The sequence below is a fragment of the Phodopus roborovskii genome, unplaced genomic scaffold (assembly GCF_943737965.1).
Source record: "Phodopus roborovskii unplaced genomic scaffold, PHOROB, whole genome shotgun sequence".
NCBI classification, from domain to species: domain Eukaryota; kingdom Metazoa; phylum Chordata; class Mammalia; order Rodentia; family Cricetidae; genus Phodopus; species Phodopus roborovskii.
The window spans coordinates 52,683-59,031 of record NW_026126119.1 but is presented as its reverse complement, the minus strand read 5'-3'; positions in this window follow the sequence as shown (position 1 = coordinate 59,031).

Here is a 6,349-nt window from a genome sequence, read left to right as displayed (position 1 = left end):
TGATTGAGATAAGAATTGTCAATCGATGCTAAAGTTAGTGAGTGGAAGTTAGAGGAATAGAGATTACTTTGTTAACTTCCAAGCATTACCTCTTCAGTTACAGTAGATATTTACAAGTACACATCACCTTAACTACATCAACATCACCAATAACACAGTAAACTGACCTCACATGCTGTCTGATAAGAAGCAGTGAAGAAATCTGAGGCATTCTTACTCCAAATTGAATGACATCTACAAAACAAGGAGCCTTTCCACCTTAAAGGCATCAAATTGAAAAAAGACACATACATAGTCATACAACAGCTTTGTGAAATATGTGTGGTCCAGGATTGGGTCCTGGGACAGGAAAAAGCAAATTTGTTTGAAGGACAGTTTTGGAGAAATTGACAGAATTTGAAGAAGTGCTAGAGCTGGCTAGCAGTTTTTCAGTGATACTGTTCTGGTCTGGGTTCTTCAATTGTGATTATAGAAGCCTTTGCTTTTAGGATATGAACTCAAGCTTGTAGGGGCATATGTGTGATCTCTCCAAAACAACTCAGAAAACATTAGGAATATAAAAGGCATCAGAACCATCCAGGGAGGGACACAAGGGGAGAGGGAGGGGGTGACACTATAAAACAATCATGGGGAAGAAAGCAAATAATGAGAAATGCAGATGCAGGGTATAAGGGAGATATTTGGACTTTTCTGTCAGCTTTTTGGAAGGCTTGAAATCATTTCAAAATAATGTTGGGACTCAAACCCAGAAAGAAAACAAAGGAGCAGGGAACTGAAAAAGATGACTGAGGTCATGGAAAGCACATGGGATTTATAGGATGAAACCTTCTCATGGGGACCTGGGGAGTGGGTTATTCAAGGAGCTTCTTATGTCAGTTTCTTCCATGGTGTTCTGGGAGCAAGGGCCACTCATCTTTCTGTTCTCCAGCCTAGAGGTACTGTTGAGGGTGGGGAATTTGCAGTCTTGATGCAACAAACATTTAGGCCCTCTCTGCACACCCACTATCTAGGGAAGGAGTGTTTTATTTTTTGTTGGTCTTTGAGGGCCTTGACTATGGATCTGAAAGCTGGGGCATAGGGCAAAGATCCAATTGCATCTGAAAATAAGCCTTTTACTGGCTTCAGCCACCTCTTGGCCCTCATTTCTGATGCTAACTGATGTGGTCAGTCCCAAAACTTTTGAAGGAAAGGGTTTTGTGTTATGAATTGAGCTGGTTCTCACATTATTTGCTGCCAATTTAGGGTCCTGTTCTTTTGGTCCTAATTTTTTTGCTTTTAGGCTTTCAAAATTGTGATTCTGTTTTCTCTTCTCCCATGTTAACCTGTCTTATAGTTTATACCTATTAAAATACCACTTATTCTCATTCAGTGGAGATCATGAATGTTCAATACATGATTTTTGCAGCCAGTTTGCATACATATCTCTCTGCATTCTTGATGACTTCCTTTGGATGGCATCCCAGAAGTGGAATTACTGGGTAGAGTGTGCCATCCCTTTTTAGGCTCTTTTCCCCTCCCCCCACTACTCCCTTTTAAGGGTCTTGATGAACTTGGCCAAACTGCTTTTCAAGAGGATTACATTCTCACAAAGTGTCCATGACTTGCCTCTTTTCCTGAAAGTTTGCCTGCTCTGGGAAGGATCATTAAAAATAACATTAAAATATTTCTTATTTTGACAAGCCAAATACTACCGAACGTACTTTTGGCACAATTTCCCTTAAAGAGTGGTTTTCTTTTCACAGATTTGTTACAGGTACAGGCAAGATGCAAGCTGATTTGGCTAAAGGCTGACAGTGGAGATGGCAGGGAGTGGAGATGGTTGACAGCTGCTCTCCAAAGGGCATTGTTGTTTGTGTATAGCAGGGAAAGGATCTGGGCCCCGAGTCCCTGCTGCCTTCAACTGTGTTACAAATAGCCCTGGTTCCAGTGTGGACACATTCACAGAAACAGATTGGATTAAGGAGATGGAGAGAAATGGCAGGAACAATGGAAAGGTAGCAGTAATGTTTCTACCCAATTAACCCTGCCCTAGAGTATACCTCCTACAGGAGACCTGAATCCTCTTGTAATGCCAGCTCAGTTTCCATGTGTTTCTCATAGTTAGGGCCATCTTGTCACACAGATAATGCTTTGTCATTCTGAGATGTGTATTTTGTTTTGCACAGCACAATCCTGACATGCAAGCCAACCACTGTACATGGTGACATGGTGCTGAATTAATTTTTGCTCCTTGAGCTCAGGTTTAAAAATCATAAAATAAAATAAAACCCCTTGAGTCAGCAAGATGACTCAGAAGGTAAAGGCTCCTGTTACCAAGCCTGACAACCCAAGTTTGACCCTGAAGAATCCATATGGTAGAAAGAAAGAATTGCCATCAACACGAATGCTGTGGTATACACACACACACACACACACACACACACACACACACACACACACACACCAGCACCACCACCACTGCTACCACCACACCTCCCCACTCAACACCATACCACAGGACTAATTAATAAATGTTTTTTAAATTTTTTTTTTACTATTTTTATACTTATAACAAAGCTACAAAAGCTACAAAATAGTATGTGGAATCCATTTATACTCTTCATTGAGGTACTTCATATATTAACACACCTCTTAACCAAAATCTTTACTGATATTCAAAAACTAATATTGGTAACAATCCTATTTATTGGCCTATAGACCTTATTTGAATTCTATCAGTTGTCTTACAGAAAAGGAGATGTGTACCCTAGAGGGGTGGAGTTGGATTGGCATGATCAGTTAAGCCTTAGCCTCGGTGTTACTCGCAGTTGGCTTGGCCAGCACAGCACAGCCCTTGTGTTCTCCTTAGACATAAACAATTTCTCAGATTGGCAGCATCAAACAAGGGCCCTCTTTGACTAAGATGGATCAAGACAAAACAAGGCCACTCTGTACTCACATATTAATACAAGCAACAACATGAACATTGTGCAGACAGAATGATCAAGCATCTCTTGCCCTGACCTTGACCATGAAGAAGCTAAATGAAGGCTGCCGTTTTCCTAATGGAGCTCCAGGCACGGTCCATCTTTCCTAGCCTGTACTGTGAATGTATTGAGATATATAATCATATAATTTCTTGCAATTCCTCATAGCATCCAGTTTAGAATATTTAAAGTGAGCAGGCATATAAATGCACAAAAACCAGCATCCTATAAATGCCTGTGATGCTTTCCCTCATTTGAGTTCATAGAGCCCTTCTGTACAGAGTATGGTGACCTGTTGTACGGATGTACTGTAGTCCTGTGTACCACCTTTATGGTGTTTCCAAAATTGTGATATTATAGAGCATAATTGTTTATCACAAATGTGTTTATTACTTAATTGCAATCAATAACATTCCTGCAAACAATAACTTTGATATATCAATTTTTGCACTAAGATCCAAAGGGGTACATGTCTGCTCCCAGCGCCAATTTTCCCTTGGGGTTGCCATGCTGGCTTTAGGGGCACAGTCCAGGCCTGAAGCCATTCTTTGTTCATCTGAATAGAACAAGGGTGTACTTGTCTCCTTACTGTCTCTTCAAAGAACTCTAATGCGTGGATCACTGACATAGCATTCCTTTGCTAGGCATGCCTCCAACTTGCTTTCTTGGAGAGCTGTTGTATCTGGAATGGTGTTGTCTCCTGCTTGGGTGTCAAGTTTGAAAGTCCTTTAAGAGCTGCAAGCTGATCAAGAATGTATTATGTTTTTGTGAGTTCAATTGGACCAACATACGTGAAAAGCAGGGTAAAGTGGTTGTGGAGGGACACATCACATGAACTAGCTAGGAGGCTGGTGTTCACTGGGCCAACATGTCCTCATTTCTCTTCAAATAATGAGCACAGATGGACTTGGTAAAACTCCCTGTACCATGTACTCTGGAAGATTCCCTTCTGAGCCTATTAGAGGACCAGGCTAAGAAGGGAGCTGGGAATGGAAGTTGCCCAGCTGCCTTTCATGATTGATCCAGGGTCTGGATGGGAAAAGCACCAAAAAATGGCCACAGTCAGACTGTCAGCAGCCAGAGTTGTGGGGCTCCCTGGGCAGGAATCAGGATTTCCCTCAAGAAGTTACTATGATCTTTATGGAGAATGCCTCTGTTCTTTCCCTTCAAATAGAGACCATGTTACTTAAAGGAAACAACATTTCTGAAAGAGTAAAGCTATTCATCTCTATTTTATACACATAGAAAATGAGTCCTGGAAAAGGTAAATAACATGGCAAAAAGTTGCACAGAAACAGGACAGTCATGATTTGCAAGCCAGTCCGTTCTCAGAGATCAAGACTTTCCCCAAAGACTTCAGCTCCAACAATGTATTTATGTAATACCAAAGAAAATGTTCAGACTTAGGGAATCACCTACAGGAAGAAGTCAGAAGTGGCAAGACCACAGGCAGGAAACTAAAAAACTGCCACACTTAACAACACACGGAAGCCAGCTTTCTCCTGTGCTGAGTCAGACTTGTGGGCTGGGCTGTCTTTATACCCTCCTGATCACTATGGCTGCCTGAGGCTGATCTCATAGGCTTATATTATATTTCACCCCTGTCCTACATTTGCTGCCCTTGGATATGGAGTATAAATGAGCCCTCAGCGAAAGTCAGCAACACTCAATGCCAAATGTAAGGAGAATTCCTATCTGCAGTCTACTCCCTGGGCCAGCTTCGTGAGCCTGTAAGCTACACAGTAGAGGGCCTCAGCTTATCTTTGCTGTCTCTCGTAGTTGCTTGCTGTCTCTGCTCTGTGTCCAGCCTTCCCTTGTCATGGGGAACACAGTGTTCCCCAAATCACCCCCAGACTCAGCAAGCTCCCAGCTGGATGGGCAAGCAGGACACAGATCTTCCTGAAACTACTACACTCAAACGTGGCACAAGCATGTGGACCAAAATTTCAGGGACAGGGTATACATTCTATGCTTCCCCATGCCATGACATACTTTTGTTGTACTGCGGGCTGAAATGAGGGCCCTGAGCATGCTAAGCAAGTGCTCTACCAGTGTGCTACATCATCAGGCCAAGGATTATTTTCTTTTTGCTTGCAGGAGACTGAATGAGTATTGCAGGTGGAGCTCTCTGGAAGCTGATATTCAGTAGATTCTGGAGTATGTAGTGCGTTCCTGCAGGTGCTCCAACAAATTACTATGAAGGAGGTTGTGGTGACATCTTGCTTTGTCAGTGAACTCGGGGTGGTGGCTACATCCTAGGGGCGTGGTTTCAGGTGTTCAGACATGACCCCTTATGAGGAAGAGGAAGGGCTGGCTCGCTCTCTTGGGTTGTGGTGAGAACATTGGAAAGGCAGAGACTGCATCTTCTGGAGCAGGAAGACCACAACAGTTATTTATTATTTGGGTAAGGGCTTCCCTTGGGTCTCGTGAACTCATTTAAACCCTACTTTCAGGTGGTGGTGCAAAGCAATAGAATTATATTACCGCACTGCTCTTGGGGCTCACTGGGTTGAAATTAGGGTAATATATGATTCATGTTCCTTCTGATACACAGAAGGAGCCATTCCTTGCCTTTCTCAGTTTCTGGGGACTGTTGGAGTTCCTTGGCTTATAGTTTCCCTCATTCCAATCTGTTTTTTATTTAAAATTTTTAATTTTTCTGTTTACATACCAACCCCAATTTCCCCTCCCTTCCCTTCTCCTTCCCCCATCTCCTTCCTTTCCACCCCCATCCATTCCTTGGAGGTGTAAGGCCTTCCTTGGGGAGTCAACAAAGTCTGGCATACCAAGTTGAGGTAGGACCAAACCCCTTCTCCCTTTATCAAGGCCAAGCAAGGTATCTTACCATAGGGAATGGGCTCCAAAAAGCCATTTTATGCACTAGGGACAGGTCCTGGTGCCACTGCCAGGTCTCTCCAACAGATCAAGTTACATAACTATTATCCACATTTAGAGGGTCTAGTTTGGTTCCATGCAGGTTCCCCAACTGTCAGTTCAGAGCTCGTGAGCTCGCACTAACTCAGGTCTGCTGCTTCTGGTTTTGCCCATCATGATCTTGAACCCCCTTGTTCATATGATACCTCCTCCCTGTCTTCAACTGAACTTCAGGAGTTCAGCCCTGTGCTTGGCTGTGGGTCACTGCATCTGCTTCCATCAGTTACTGGATATAGGGCCTATGGTGACAGTGAGGGTAGTCACTAATCTGATTAAAGGGGAAGACCCATTCAGACACCCTCTCTATTGCTGTTAGGAGTCTTAGCTGGGGTCATCCTTGGCAAAGGGATTCCTTCTTTCCTTCCCTCCTTCCTTCCTTCCTTCCTTCTCTCCCTCCCTCCTTCCTTCAGGTGTTTCAAGACAGGTTTTCTCTGTGTAATAGTCCTGGC